At 34.7% G+C, this 17,469-nt stretch overlaps 1 pseudogene; it reads left to right on the top strand.

Moving 5' to 3' along the window:
* The first annotated feature begins 1,731 nt into the window (after positions 1-1,731).
* On the top strand, positions 1,732-2,725 carry LOC129080026 (tubulin alpha-1A chain-like; annotated as a pseudogene).
* Positions 2,726-17,469: the final 14,744 nt, after the last annotated feature.

Raw genomic sequence — 17,469 nt, 5'->3', positions numbered from 1 at the left:
AAAATCCAGCAGCATTATTATTATTTGGTCTTTTTGCTGCTTTTTACACTCCTTAAACTGCTTTAATGAATACATTAATTTGTGCCTAAGATGACAAAGATAATCACAGGGAATAAAAAAAAAATCTGTGGAGAAATTATGGAGCCTGATATTAATATTCTTGATATTAAGACTTATTTATATTATCATATAAGAAGGTAGACTGAATCACCTTGAAACTCAGTTTTTTAAATATTGAATAATAATATTGTTTTTTCATTTTTATTTTAATTAGAATTCACCTTGTTCAGGAAATTATCAAAGAAACTTTTAAGAATACATAATTAAGAGAAGATAATTTATAGGAAGGAAAGAATGAAGGGCATATAACCTAATACATAAAAGGAAGCCAACAATGAGGCTAAATTTACATGTATGCTATAAATAGCTATATACACTGGTTTTAACAGGATACAAGTTTGGGGAAAATTATAATTGATTTTCTTGGAATTTCAAATGGGATAATATGAATAAAAGTGCTTTATTTTCTTTATGACACTACTGGAGTACTATTTAGTTTCTTAATAAAGTAGAATTATTCAATAAATCAGTTATTTTATTCTTCTCCCCAACCCATCTAGAATCCATATTCACATATTATGGTGGATTTTTCTGGTTCTTATTACTCAAACCAGATGGGAAAAGAAATGAACTTAATTTTTGAAAATTTAGGTAGCATAGCTGCAATGAGAACATGGACCTTCATAAATCTGAATTACATAGTAAAAGGAGCCATATTTTCCTTACTTTTGTAATAACTGAACTTTCTTAAGGAGGTTCCAAAAGATTTTCAGGTACTAGACAGCTCTAACTATACATACATATATATATAGAGAGAGAGAGACATACACATATGTGTCTATATGTATATATAATATATGTAAATTAGACTTAATATAAATCTAATTAAATTGTCCATAATATCCCCATGGGCATAAAAATGGAAAAGTATTATAAATAATATTTTACATTTTTTAATAAAAATATTTTGAAATATCTGAAAAAATAATTCAAAGCAATAATTCAAAAAATATTCCCACTCTCATACATGCCTGGGCTCTTGACCCCTGATATGTATGCACAGGCATGCAAGAGGAACACTTGGGCTATAACAAAATGAAATAAAACTGTACAACCTGCAAAGAAAGTGCACATATCTCTAATACCTCAACGTAGATACCAGGAACCCTAACAGAATTCATTTGTGTAACAAAATAACTTTTTTGTAAATAAGCATTAGCTTTTTCTCCTTCCGGTGCTGAAACATAGGAAGTGTCCTGGAAACCACCTGGCAGAACCTGTTCTTTTCTGTGCTTGCACATTGAGAAAATACAAATCTATATACTTGTTGTGAGTTGGTGTAAATGATGTTACTAATGTGGCTCAGTCCAATTTCATGTCATTCTTCGTAGTAAATCCTTACGAATGTGTATTTTGTAACATTTTCAATAGTACCAGAGAACTATATGCATCCCCAATATAATAGAAATTTACTATTAGGACCCATTTCCTAGAGAAAAAGAAAAAATTTTAAGCAACACCCATATTCAATATTATTTGTTATGCTGATTACTCATAATAATTGTGAAATTGACGTTCTCATACATTGACAGCCTCAGAGTCCTGCTATGAGAAGCAACCACTTCCCCTCTTCTTCTCCACTTTCTGCTGGGCAGCCGCAAAGTGGTAACCATGTGTGAGCGCATCTCCATGCATATTGGTCAAGCTGGTGGCCAGATCAGCAATGTCTGCTGGGAGCTCTGCCAGGAACATGGCATTTTGTCAGATGACTAGATGTCAAGTGACAAAACCATTGTCGGGGGAGGGAGATGACTCCTTCCTTCAACACTTTCTTCAGTGAGACAGGTGCTGGAAAACATGTGCCCAGGGCAGTGTTCATAGACCTCAAACCCAGAGTCATTGACGAAGTTCACACAGGTACCTCGCTCCAGCTCTTCCTCCCTGAGCAGCTGATTACAGACAAGGAAGATGTTGCCAGTAACTATGTCCATGGACACTACACCATTGGCAAGGAGATCTTTGTCCTTCTCTTGGACTGAATTCGGAAACTGGCTGACTTGTGCTCGGGTCTTCAGGGCTTCTTAGTGTTCTTCAGGTTTGGAGGGGGAATTTATTGTGGACTCACTTCCCTGCAGATGAAATGTCTCTCTGTCAGTTATGCAAAAAGTCCAAGCTGAAGTTCTCCATTTACGCAGCCCCCCAGGTTTTCACAGCTGTAGGGGAACCCTACAACTCCATTCTCACCACCCACATCACCGTGGCGCACTCTAATTGTACCTTCATGGTTCACAATAAAGCATTCTCTGACATATGTCATAGAAACTTCAATACTGAATGCCCAAGCTACACTAACCTGAATAGCTAGGTAGGTCAAATTCTGTCCTCAATCACTACTTCCTTCAGCTTTGATGGAGCTCTGACCATTGATATTACTGAATTACAGACCAACCTTGTGCCCTATCCTGAATCTACTTCCCTCAGGCCACATATGCCCCTGTCCTCTGCTGAGAAAGCCTACTGTGAACAGGCTTCAGCATCAGAATTCACCAGTGTGAGCTTTTAGCCAGCCAACCAAATGGTGGAAAGGGACCCTCGCTACAGTAAATGCATGGCCTGCTGCTTGTTGTACTGTGGTGACATGGTTCCTAAAGATGTCAATGCATAAATAAATACATTGTGAAATTATTCAGTGACTTGAAATAATTTTATCATAATGTATATTTTGAACCATCTTTAAGAAGCAGAAGAGTCATAGTATATGACTAGAGTTCTAAGAACACTTCAATTTCATGAAATCCTATTGCTTTCAATTGATGTATCCACCTCAGAATGTTTATCACCTCTAATCTTACCATATCGATTTAACCAAAGGTATCTGGGACTCTCTCATTACTGATTTGATAGAGACAAAACAGTTCCTCTTTCTTCTACTATTTTTCTTTTTTAAAGTTCTCATTCCAGTGGCCCATTTCTCCTCAGTAAATTACATTGATGGTATTTTTAACAATGAAGACATATCTAGACTGTTACTAGATTTTCTATTAAAGAGCTTCTAATCTCTCTCCAAACTACTCTCTGCTTCTATTCTTGCATATTTATCTCTGGACTGATGCAACCTCTTATTGACCTGCTTCTCTGATTCAGCATGATTCTCTCTCCTTAAGCCTCATGTTCTCCTTACTTGAATTTTTCATATCACTGCCAACATTGTCTTTGCATGACACCTTGAGCACAACTTCCTCTCCGTGTATTTAGGTTGATTTTATCTCTGTTGTTCCCTTGGAATCCACAGGATTCACTCCTTTCTTTCCTGAAAAAAAAAAAAAAACGTATTTTTCTAAGCCTACTTAACAATAGCTCACTCAAAAAACTGGTTTAATCTGCTTTATTGCTGAATTCTTTTCTAAGTAGAAGACAAAAATGTTATTTCACTTTGGTCTGATCCCTTACATAGTTGTATCCACTTATCAAATTAATTTAGATTTTTGTATTTTTAAATTTTATTTATATGCATCTTTATTTCACACACATTTTCATAGGTAACTATGATATTATCAAAAACACTAAGGTAAGAAAGATTATGTCTATATAAATCTTCATAGGAAAAGTGAAGCCTCATGTCCAGAAAGAAATTTTGGTATTGATTTAATAACTGCAAAGATGTTCATAATAAATGCTATTGCAAAAATGTATGTGAAGTTGAATAATCAAGCTAACACTTCCCAAATTACAAAATAAAAAACTTCTTTTTAAAAACCTGAATAATTACAATTCACAGAATACTAATTAAGCAATCTTAATAAATTATTGAAGGTTAGAATTTGAAATTGATGTTAAACACTAATTATAATCAAAATATTAATGTAAAGAAAAATAAGATGTCTAAATAAATACAAAACAAAATAAATGGAAATATCAAACCAAATATTTACTCAAAAAATAAATGTGAGTAAAATTTGATTTATACGATTTTGCCATGTCAACAGCTATCCAAAATTCCTGATATGGAACTTACATATGGAATTGTATCAATAAAGTTATATCCATTCTTGAATAGTAGAAAACCCAAATTAACAGTGTCTTAAAAAAGATACTGTTATCTCTCATGTAATACAAACAAGCCTAGGTCTCATATGGAAGTCTCTTAATCAGTAAGTTTTCAGATTCCTTTGATAACATTGTCCTATGATCCTCCACACATGGTTACACTTTGTGGTTGAAAGAGGCTACTTTAATTCAGCTATCACATATGCATTTCAACATATACATTCCAACCTAAAGGAAGGAAACAAGGATGAGGAAGGATGCGCATGTCTTCTGAGAATATGGGTCAGAAGTCACAATATCCCACTGGCTTGAATTAATCAGCTGCACTGACCTGGCTGGGTCTCAGGAAAATATGGTGTTTATTTATTGTGCCCAGTAAAAATCAGGGTCACTTTACTAAAAAAGAAACTGAGAGTAGATACTGAGAGACAACTAGTAATCTCAGCCACAAATTCATAATTATAAGTTTTATATTTGAACAAAAATCAGTCTTTACCTTCTGCCACCAAAAAAGAAAAAAATTTGTAAGTGACCTAATTCAAGCCTGTGTCAGAGAACGACTCCCAGGATTTGTGTGGATCTACTGCGTGAGAACTCTCATCTGCTGGACTTGGAGTCATCATACCCTGAGCCTGAAGCCAATAGAGCCAGCAATCAGAGCCTGAGAACAGGGTCAAACAAGAGCCAAAATACAGACACGGTGATATCATATGAGCTTTGAATCAAATTGTGGCCTAAGACCAGTTCTGCATTTATGTGTCACTAAATTTGTTTCCATAATGAGAAGTCTATTTTTGTCAAGATTTTCAAACTTTGCTAAGCCCAAAATATACATGATAATTGTTTATATTCACAAAGACAGTGTGTGTCTGTTTATTTTAAATTCTTTTAAGAGCTTATATATTAAAGTGATGTTACATTTACAGATTAACAGTCAAAATATAGGAATAAAGAACAATGCCCCATGTATTTTACTAAGATTTAAAAAAATATATTTTATATACTACAGACCAGGGCTGTCCAATATTTTAGTGTCTCTGGGCCACATTGAAAGAAGAGTTGTCTTGTGCCAAACATTAAATACACAAACACTAACGAAAACTGATGAGCCAAAGAAAGGTCCATGCATAATTTTTGTGATATCTGCCACCACAGATAAGCAAAAAAGTCCTCACATAATAACCCTAATTATGCAGTGGCCCTTTCAATAATCTTTTAAAATCATCAAGCAGGTCCTAAGTTTGTGATTACTAATAAAGAAAATGTATATATCTAAGTAATAAAACTTAATAATAAAACTAAGTAATGTCTTAGGTAAATTTACAGTTTTGTGTTGAGCTGCATTCATAGCCATCCTGGGCCCATATGGTCTGCGGGCTACGGGTTGGGCATCCCTGCATAAATATAACAGACAAGCACTGTATAAATATAACACAGGACACAAATGTGAGCCACACATGGGATTTTAAATAGACACAGTAGTCGTATTTAAAGGGTAAAAATAAAAACATAAAATTAATTTGTTTAACCAAATATGTCAAATTAGTAATAACATTTCAACATATAATCAATATAAAAATTATTGAAAGTATGTTGCATTTTTTTCATACTATGTCTGTGAAATTCGGAGTGTATATTATACTTAGAGTTCATTTCAGTTCAGACTAGACATATTTCCAGCGCTTGATAGCCACAGGTAGCCAGTGACTATATTGAATGTAATCTTTAGTCCAAGTTAATTCATAGGAATGACCCATCCCTTAAAGAGCAGAAAAACTGTATTATGAACCAATTGAATCTGGAAGTTTGATGGGAATGTATGGGTACATGTGAGAAGTGAAATTATCTTTTTAAATCTTTAGGTTTTCTAAAATCCATCTTGATAATTTATTTTTTCCTGTATACACAGTGTAAAATGTATTGTATTGGCATAAACCTGAACATAGGATAAAAGATCATCAAATCTCCTTGGGTTGAAAGTGACTGAACACCCAGTTTCAACTGTCTTGGGGTGTGAGGGAGGGGAAGAGAGTGCAGTGGGATGTATAATTATACAATCCACGGGGAGCATTAGATGCCTAAAACTTAAGACCCAGGATTTCAAGTGTATAATGAGCTATGTTGGCTTCATTTTCAGTAAGGTGGATAACTCTACATTTATGCCTCCTTGGTTCAAATTTAGCAGAAAAGAGCACTGTTTTCGAACTCTGCCCATGAAAACCCCAGCCTGATTCCCACTGTCATAAATTGATCCACATGCCTAATTCCTGAAGCAGTGTGTGGGGCTGGGGTGGGAATTCGGGTAGATTGAAATGTTTCATTATCTTAGGTCATATGTCAAGAGCAGGAATTGGTGATGGATTGTCCCTCCCTGAGTGATATATGGGTAATGAGTATTTCATCAAAGAAAAATGAAAAGAATAAGATACATGACTGGAAAAAAGTAGCAGATGTCTATTCCCCCTCATTTAACAGTTTTAAATGTGCTTTATGTCTATGGCTGCATTTGCTTCCCCAGTCACGATGTTGTGCATTTGGAATTCTTTTTTTATTGCCTTAAATGACTAAATTCTAAGTATTTTATCATAGTTTTGAAAGAATTAAGGCTAATCTACTTGGTTTTATTCGTTTCCCTTTGCATTTAGTATTTTCTGATTCTATTTTATTAATCCTGAGTGTGTTAATAATCCCAGTTATCTCTGTGACTGATTGAAAGAAACTGTAACTGAACAACAATGAAAAAATCTTTTTAAAGAAAATTTAGTGAGAATCAGGGAAAAATGTGATGGCTTTACTCCTGTGCTGAGTCATATAATTATTTTCCGCATGTTTACTGCGTCATTCTAAAGTTATGTGTGGCCCTTCTGCATTACTGCCTCCGTGTGAGTAATTCACAATGTGAATACTAGGGCACTGACATAGCAAATCCTAGCTTTAGTTGTTAACTTGTTACCTTCATGTGGGATTAAATTATCACATATGCTTTTAATTTCTTTCTTCTACTCACATTTACAATAACCATATATGATCTATCACAAGAAAATAATAAATGTTATTTTAAAAAACACTTATGTATATCCTAAAAACATGTTAATCATTCAATAATACAGTCTTCTTAGTTTGTAGATAACCTCTTCTACAGTGTAGGATAAGTGTTTGTAAAATTGGCCTCTTATCTAAGACTTCTTCTGAAAAATAAATTAAAAATTAAACAAAATAAAAAACTTAATTTTTCATACCCTTTTGTTTCTGATAGGGGGTTGGGAAGGGGATTTTTCTGAGCACTCTTTTTTTTTTTTTTTTCTGTATTCTCTTGCCTAAAGTTGACAATAAATGGATTCAGTCACCTGAGGTACAATCCGGTTTTTAATTCCTTGAATTCTTATGTTTCCTTATTTTTGCCCTGAATTGCAGGTTTTACATTTTGTATGTATTGCTGATTTAGAAAAAAATCACCTTTAAGTATGCTGAAACTAATCCTCTAATACACAAATCTCCTGTAGTGTTCACTTCTTCAGTGAACTAAACAGTCCATTTCCCAGTGGACTATTTTCCCCTAATGTTTTTTAGCTGGAAGAAAAATAGCCATATACTCCATCAGTTAATGGGCTTTATAAAAATAATCCTGACTTTTGCAAGCATAACATTTTATAGATTTTCTTTATGTGACTTTTTCTCATATTTAGATATCTTATGGGAACTTCGTCCCTTGTCAAATTCATCAAGAAGAAGCTCTTTAAGACACTTATTTAATTTCATATTAAAAAATAATTTTTCTTCTGCTGACAATAGATGTAGTGGATAGCTCCATCATAATAGTCTATAAAGTGGTGTTCAACCCATCACCCCTTGGGAAGGACCACTGTTTACACACATTTTGAGAAAAACCCTGTTGGCATAAGGTAATATTGACACACACGAGTCTTAGTTTCACAAAAGTGTTATTTCATTCCATAAAGTACAAATTGTAATTCTGGTTTTCTTAATGGTATCAAATAGTAGTAAACTAGCTTATTTGAGTGAGGAAATATTGTTTTATCTGAAATAATTTTTCATTTTTTCACACATTTTAGTTAATAAATTTTTTAACAGTATCAAACAATTTGCAATGAATTTACATGAGGTTTTCATAGTTGCAAGCTTTCATTATCACACATTTAAAAACACTTGGAATTTTTGTGTTGATTCACTCAAACAGCCATTCAAAGCATCCTCTTCGCACCAGGTGCTCTCTTAAGTTCTAGAAATTTTGCAATTAAAAAAAAAATATTTATGTTTCCTGTCCATGTTGGGCTTAAGAAGAGTGAATGGGAAGGGTATTTAAATGAATGACTAAGGCAAATCATGACTTAATTACATTTTCAGTAAAGAAAAAATACACAGTACTATGAGAGAAAGTAATAAAGGGACTACCTTGAAAGTGACTTTTTTAACATTTTTTAATTAAATTTATTGGGGATACATTGGTTAATAAAATCTTATATGTTTAAGGTGTACAATTCTATAATATATCATTTATATATTGTATTGTGTGTTCACCACCCCAAGACATGTCTCTTTCCATCACAATTTATCCCCCCTTTATTTTCTCCTCCCTCCCCCCATTCTCTTTGGTGATGACCATACTGCTGGCTATGAGATATTTTTTTCTTTTCTTTTCTTTTTCTTTCTTTCTTTTTTTTTTTTTTTTTTTTTTTTGCTTAATCCCTTCACCTGTTTCACCTGCCCCTTTCTCCCCACAGCCCACACCTACAGAGTGGAGTGGAAATGGCATTTTAGCTGAGATAATGACTAGGCATTGTCCAGGAAAATAAGAAGCAAGAGTATTTCTGCAGAAAAGAATGGCAAGGCAAAGCGCTCGGGACAAGAAAGAACATGACATAACTGAGAAATTGAAAGAAGGTCCATATTATTGAAATGTATTGAGTAACAGAAGTGTTGTCAAATAAAGACAAGATCATACACTCTAAAGCTAAATGTCTTGCTCTAAAGTTTATCTTCCACACTGGTATTTTTATAGTGCCACCTGATATCAACCTCTAAATGAATTCACTAGTAAATTCAGTGCACACATATATGTAAAGTTCATCTTCCCAACACTGCTACTATCATTTACCCAAGCATTCTCAATTATTTTCTCTGCCTCTCCTCTGATCCTGGATGCTGTCCATCTCTTAGTGAGCAAAATCCTTCACCAAATTCGGGTGAGACCCAGAGCAGAACACAGAAGCCCTGTGATGCCTGTCCCTCTGCCTAGACATTGTATTGCCTTACTATACTCTCAATCTTTTACCCTACATAAATTCTAACTCTACGTGACTCACTGTCTCCTTACCTACAGAGAAATGATGCCATTCCTAACAGCAAAGATAATTAACACATTTATCAGAAATAGTTGTTTTCTGGAAGCCAGGAATCAATACGGAAAAGTACCCACATGCAGAGATTAGGATGTCACAACTACGTAATGTGAATTTATACCTCAGAACTCTCCTACCACCAAAATCCTTGGATTCCACCAGACTTGTTCTTTGGCAACATTGTAGACTGCCTCATATCTCTAGATCTTTGCTCACTCCTCCAGAAGGAAACCTCCCCAGGAATCTGTTTTTATCTTTGTTCTCACCCTTTGCTTTTTGTTTCAAACTGACTACACCATCTGATTTTGCCCTGCCTCTACCAAATCTTTCCATTCCCTGATTAGCAAACTACCTACTTCCTCATCCTTCTCTCAGAACATTCCCTCTACAGACTGGCCTAAAGTAAAACCTGGCTGTTTACCAAGGATGTAACTTCACATTCTCAAGTGAAAACTCCTCATTCTCTAGATGCCTCTCCTGTCAGGGTGAGAGTGGTGTCAGCACACTCCTCTTTGTGCTTAGATGGAGAGATCCATATTCCTCCACTTTCTTATACATACGACCTTTGCCACCTTTTAACTGGCTTGACCTCAAATCAGGCAACTTCAAATATTAGCTTCTTTGCACATTCCTCCCAGATTTTGTCCCTCCAAATTCTGCAAAAATAAAGGATTATTTGCTGCCCAGGAAGTCAACAGATTTAACATTCTAGTCTCTGACTTTTTCACTTGCTCAAGGCTGAGGCAGGAGATAGGAAGGAGGAAACTCCAGAGGTGCCCGAGGGCTAAGATAAAGAACCTGAATAAAGGGTGGAGACCCTGTTTCTGCATCTGGAAAAGCATTGAATCCTAGTGAATCAGGAATGAACCTGTGCAAAAGATGCTACCTGACCCACCCTTGCTTCATTATAATAGCATTATAATAAATTAGCATTGTGGGACCTCCTTCTGGGTAGCCAATCAAGGAAATCAAGGGAGACCCACGTAAAGGAATAAAAGCCCTCTAGCACCTGAGGTCAAGGCTGTTAAGCTGTCAGGCTCTGTGATGCTCTTCCCTGCTCCACTCTGCTCAGAGTTGGCCTGCTCCCATGTTCTGTGTGGCTTACTAAATCTGCTTTCTCTTGCTTTCTGCTCTAAATTCTGTGTGTTTGGTTCAATTTTTTGTCCGTGATCACCAAAAACCTAGTTACCTGAACCCACCTGTGACGAAGCTACTGGCTTTCACCGCATCCTCCCATGTATTAGTTCCTCTTGTGAGCCACTTCTTTCCTCATTTAGCTTGGATAGTGTGGTTTACAAACTCAACTATTCTTTTTTCCATGTCCATGACTTCCTTCTCCTATTATCTTTCTGTCAAATCTGCCTGGAGAATCCAAACTTCACCCAGCTTGCTGGATAGAGATAGAAAAGAATTTTACCGTTGTTCAGATTTGGGTCCGTCTAGCTTCACAGTATCCAACTCAACAATGCCTGGTTATTCTGTGATCTTTCTCTGATCCTCATACTTTCTCTTCTTCCCATGTGATTATTCAAAGTTCCCCTGTTTTCTCAAAAATTCATCCCCTTCTCTATTTCAGCATGTAATTTTGCCTTCTGCTTGGAAACAAAGAAAGCTATCAGAAGAGAACTGACAAACCTACACTCTTAATTGCCTCTTAATTGTTTGCCAGTTTCTCTTTTGTTCCAGCTACAATGGCATCTCTCTGGTTCACTCTCCTCTTTCCTCACATGCTCCATGATCTTTCCTCATCAACTATTCTTTCTCTTGTATCCCTCCTTAAACATGAAAAACCTTCCTTCTGGTCCTGGTTCTCACTAGCCTCCCACCCTCTCTCCCATCCCCTTTATAGCAAAAGGTATTAAATACTCTATCTTTGCTGACCATCTTCAATTCTTGACATTATTTATTCTTAAATCATGGCAGCCTTATTCTTACCTGCAATACCCAAATTCCTTAAAAGTGTTACACAAAATTCACTTGATTTTCTTGCCTCACAATCAAGAGAAACTTCTTAGGCCTTACTCTACTTCCCTGTGGGAAGCACTTGATTATTCTTTCTTATCACAGTCATTTCCTTTGACTTCTATGACATGATACGGTCCTGAGTGCTTTAATTTTATTTTCCTTTTAAGTAATGGATTAACCTTTTAACACTTTTTCTTCACTCACTACTCCTTGGAAGTAAATTAAATATCTATAAGTCAGTAATCAATAAACATACGCGTTCTTTACATTTTTATCTATTTAATTATTAACTATTATTTCTTTATTATTTAAGTTTAATTTGTTATGTTTATTTCTAGCCACTGGTATTTAACACTTAGAATTATGTATTCTCTGTGATACTTAATTGCACTTTAAAGCTATATGTTTCTCTCAGAGTGCCCCCTACTGGTGCACTCTGCAGGCTGTAAGAACTGGTATACTGATTGACATTTTGGAGTAAATATTCTTTATTTACAATCTTATTTTATTTTTAGCTCAAGGGTTTATTAAAAGGATATTTTCTAAAATTTCCCAAGCATATGGAAAGGGTAACAATTTTCATTTTTGTGGCTAAAATCTTATGTAATTTTAAATGTGTTCTCTTCTTTTCTTCTTATTTCCTTAGTAACTTCTTTTCAAGTTCATTTGTATTGCAACAATTTCATCTCCTGATTTTCATGTATCCTCTCTTTGAAAAGTTTGGTCCTTGGCATGTTTCTATTTTTTAGACTTGCCCTGAGCAATGTGCCCATGGCCAGTGCTCCAATAAACATTTTCAGATGAATGAGTCTTCAATACGGTCAACTTTGAGATGACTGAAAAAAATTCTAGACAGACAGTATGACAGCATAACATTTTAGTTTTTTTAGCAGTTTATTCAAGAGTTGAAGTATTGAAATATATCATTAATTTTAATCCTTATTTTGATGGTACACTTTTAAAAAACAACCTAATAATTTCCTTAAATATGTTAAGATATGCTACCTTAAATAAAATGACCAAGTTAATATTTACATTTAACAATAAGCTATTAACAATTTGGCTATAACTTTTTTGAAATGGCATTATAAAATTACTTTTAGTCACATAAACAGATACTTTGATATTTTCACCAACAAGAAGTAAACATTTTTAAGACCCGATGGTATTTTTTTGAGCTATTTTTCCTTACTTTTTGCCCAAACTACAAAAGGAATATTTGTAGTAACTGTAAACTGTGCCACACAACACAGGAATGAAAAGAATAAACTTGGTATATAAACTAGTAATTAGATCATTTTTCTCAAAATGTTGTCCAGGGAAATTTCACATCACCTGAGACAATTTTTTTAAAAATACAGATTTCTGCATGCCAATCTAGACTAATATAATAGAAATATCTGAGGGTGGAGTCCAAGACTCTACATATGATAAATCCCACAGCTATTCATTCTTATGCATTTTTAATTTGAGAACAACTATTATAAGTACTGTACTTGTTTACAATGCTTCAAGAACATGTAGTGTTCAAGTTATTAATTGCTTTATGAGAGCTCTTTATATGTTGTAAGAAGAAAATACATATATTTGTTGTAACCACAATGAAAGTCAAACTCATGAGACCGGTCATGGTGAGAAGGAAAGTGGTTTGTTTGTTCAGGAACAAACCACCTGAGAAGACAGAGGACTCTCATCCCAAAATCCATTTCCCCACCTCAGTACAGGCTTTTATAAGGAGGGAGAGGAAAAAGAGAACAAAGAAATCAAAGGGAGGGTGTTGACTGTTCTCCGTTGAGGAGACTGCAAGCCAACACAGTCTGTTCAGATAACTGATTAAAGGTCAGCAAATCTCCTGGAGCTGGAACATCTAAAAGTCAAAATTTATCACCCCTGAAGTCAGCTCCTAGAATTCTCAAGCAAATAGGCCACTTTTCTGCAGTCACACATCATCAGCCACAGTCGGCATCCACAAAAACAATGTCAAAAGAATGGTATGCTGAGTTACATTATAAGCAAAATTAGATTTCTATAGCTTAAAGAATGGAAACAAGATTCTGTACAAGATGGAATGTTATAGGAATAGCCTGGCATGAAAAGTGAGTTAATCCTTAGTGCTTAAGTTTGTTTCTAAGTTATAAAGCAATGCTTTCCCAATTCTATGTGCATGAAAATAAATTGTAAATTAGTAGTCTATAGATTTAGAAGTAGTAAGGCAGAGATTAGATTTCATACATTTAACAAGCTCTCAGGTGAGACCATATTCTGAGTAACAAGCAACTGCTGGTTTATAGTGATTTAAAAAAATCACCTTTCCTATTATTGTCTTTTAATTTAAACATATTTTAAAATTCTCCCCTGTCCATCAATCAACAAAATAGAATCTTTGATTAGAGGAAAAAATACAGATTAGCTGTTTTTGAAGTTCTTTTTGATTTTGAAAACCTTGTTTACAGCATCATCTTCTACAAAAAGATGCCCTTTCTCATGAAATAGTTTTCATGCAAATAGGAACGTGGCAGTTAATAATGCTATAATGTTATTAGCAGCAAATACTTTAGGAATGCAAATAGAACACAGAATTGTTTTAGATAATTCTACCTGAAAGAAACAATATTTTCTAATTGTGTAATTAGAGAAAATGCATAGAAAAAGTTGTACATTTCTGAGTATTCAAATAAAGATTAAAACATTGGGAAAAAAACCCAAAATATTATCTCAATGTCTAATAAGTATTACCTTTTCAGTATAAAAATGTAAGGTAAAAACATAAATACTGAGCAGTTTAGGATGTTGAATTTAACCTGCTGATAAAAAAGGGCCACAATACTCAACCTGACAAGATCAGGGGAAATGTGCACGGTGGGTTTACAGACTCAGAGGCTTAAAGTCACCACACAGGATGGTCTGAAATTAAATCTTCTTAACTAAAGACAAGTCATGGTGGATAGTCGTGTTGTCCACTGGCATCTCCCTTGACAAAGGTTAATCTTTACCTTGATTGAGCTTGTGTATTGCCTTTTCACATTTACAAAAACATGCCTGTGGAATGTCAGAGTAATCACCTTTTTCCAGACCCCTCAAGGTACAGTCTCCCACCAGAGCAGAGACCACAGAGCCCTTCATTGTTATCTTTTTCCCTAATACCATCTCTATGTGCTGTAAATGTTAATTGTAAACTATCATGTACCCATCAATGTAAAAGAAGTGTGTGTCTATTCACTTTACTTTTTAGCCAAGCTCAGAGATTTCCCTGATTTGTCTTCTCCTGCCTCCCTAATCTATCACCAATGGATTCCATGTAACCCCTTTATATCTTCTGCTTTTTTTTATTCTAATGTATATAAAAAGGTACAAAATTGCCATTCCCTGCAGCATTTTCTCAATCGGTTGAGATTTTGTGTTCTGGCAGCTCGCTCAAATACACTCATAAAAATTCTTAGAGGTTTCTTACATTAACAATCCCAAGTGAATAAAAAAGACAAATAGCAACATTCAGATTTTGGGATAGTTTATGTTATCTGTGAAAGTGGAAATCCATGAGTTTCCAAATTCAGTAGCTGGGACTTGGTTTTGAGTAACCAGGGGGATTGAGTATTATTCAGACTAATGACACTTTTAAAAGGTAAAGACCCAGAAAAACCCAGTAATGCTGACTCATAAGCATACATTTGTTTCAGGCTTCTAAGGGAATTAGGCATGCAACTCCCATTAACAGTAACAGAAGACAGAAGTTCTATATCTAATTTCCCTCTCAGCAGGCTGTAAACAAACACCATAATTTGGAGGATTTGCAGCTTTAAGTAAGCTACATTGTAATCAAGAATTGCATATGATGAAATGGAAATGATGGGAAAAAAAAGTCTTATCCTTAATTTTAAATGGCCTTGTGTTTCACAAAGCATCTCAGGCACAAATTAAAATAAAGAATAGTTGCACTGCTGAGTAGCCTTCATTCTTAAACATGAGTTCCAGCTCCAGTCCCCTGATCTATTAAAAACAGTGAGTTCAGCTTCTTGAAACACCACTTTGAAAATCCATTTTGTCTGAGTTGTACAATTTTTTCAGCAGAGCAGCTCAATCTGAATTTACTGTGGAGAGTGGAATACAATGATTAAAAGAAGAATTGCAATGCTTCTCCTTGATAGGGAAAAGCCACACATATGTAAATACAAATGATTCACTTCTAGCGTTGTTACATATTTTAATTGAGATCTCTGGATGTATTTTTGTAGAGCTGTGTCATTACAAAGAAAACTTTTTCTTCCTGTTTGACATAGATGACCATCACTACAGATGTACAGGAGTTGATGGAATATAGTGCTAAGAAAAAAAAAGGTAACATTACTTTACACAATTACATGATCCATGAAACAAAAAAAGAAGAAAAAAGACACTGAAAAAATAATTTGTGGTACTGGTTCCCTTAAGACCCTTATTTAAAAACAATAAAGGAACAAACTAAAGACAACTCACTCGTGTAAAGAATATAGTGTATGTAGAAATGTTTTCTAGACTGGCTTATTTCACTTAGCATTAATAGTCTCCTGGTCCATCCATGCTGTCCCAAAAGGTAGGAATTGCTTCTTTTTTCTGCTGTGTAGTGTTCTATCAAGTAAATATGCCACAGTTTTTCTAATCCACCCATCTACTGATGGGCACTTAGGCTTTTTCCAACACTTGGCTATTGTGAATAGCACTGTTATGAACATAGGGGTGCGTATATTCTTAGGAATTGGTGTTTCGGAATCCTTAGGGTATATTCCCAGCAGTGGAATTGCTGGGTCAAAAGGCAGTTCCATTTTTTTAAAGGAAATTCCATACTGTTTTCCACACTGGCTGCATTATTCACATTCCTACCAACAGTGTACTGGGTTTCATTCTCTCCACACCTTTACCAATAGTTATTGTTTGTTGATGTATTAATCATAGTGGTTTTGGAAGATATGAAGTGATATCTCACTGTGGTTTTAATTTGCATCTCTCTGATGGCTAGTGATTTTGAGCATTTATTCATATGTCTATGGACCATCTGTATGTCCTACTTGGAGAAGTGTCTATTCAGGTCCTTTGCCCATTTTTTAATTAGATTGTTTGTCTTCCAGGTGTTGAGCCATATGAGTTCTTTGTATATTGTGGAGATTAAAACCTTGTCCAATGTATTATTGGCAAGTATGTTCTCCCATATAGTCAATTCCGTTTTCATTTTGATGACTGTTTCTTTAATCATGCAGCTTTTTAATTCAATGTAATCAATTTGTTTATTCCTATATTTCTCTTGCTCTAAAAGATAAATTGGCAAACATAGTTACATGGGATATCTGAAATTTTACTGCCTATTTTTTCTGCTAAGATTTTTATGGTATCATGATTATATTTAACTCTTTTATCCATTTTGAGTTTATTGTGTCATATAGTGTAAGATGGTGGTCTAGTTTCATTTTTTTGCATGTACCAGTCCAGTTCTCCTAAAGCCATTTGTTGAAGAGACTGTTTTACTCCCCAGTGTATGCTCATACCCCCTTTGTCGAATATTAATTCACCAGAGAGACATGGGTTTATTTCTGGACTCTCTATTCTGTTCCATTAATCTGTGTCTATTATTATGCCAGTACCAGAATGTTTTGATAACAGTGCATTGTAGTATAGTTTGATATCAAGTATTTTGACCCTTTCTAATTTATTCTTCTTTCTAAAGATTGCTAAGTCTATTTGGGGTCTTTTTTGGTTCCATATAAAGTTTTGAAATATTTGTTCTAGATCTGTGAAATATGCCATTGATATTTTTATTAGAATTGCATTGAACACATGTAGATTGTTTTGAGTAGTACGGACTTTTTAATGATGTTAATTCTTCCAATCCATTAACACAGCATATGCTTCCATTTTATTTGTATCTTCCTCAGTTGCTTTCTTCAGTGTTCTATAATTTTCCAAGTATAGTTCTTGTACCTCCTTGGTTAAATTTATTCCCAGGTGCTTTATTATTTTTGTTGCCACAGTAAATAGGGATTTTTTCTTTGTTTCTCTTTCAGATAGT

This window comes from Pteronotus mesoamericanus, unplaced genomic scaffold (genome assembly GCF_021234165.1).
Source record: "Pteronotus mesoamericanus isolate MK-2021 breed Mesoamerican mustached bat unplaced genomic scaffold, CSHL_Meso_final contig_82, whole genome shotgun sequence".
Classification (NCBI taxonomy): domain Eukaryota; kingdom Metazoa; phylum Chordata; class Mammalia; order Chiroptera; family Mormoopidae; genus Pteronotus; species Pteronotus mesoamericanus.
Note: the sequence above shows the minus strand (reverse complement) of the source record. Positions and strands in the feature narration are given on the sequence as shown.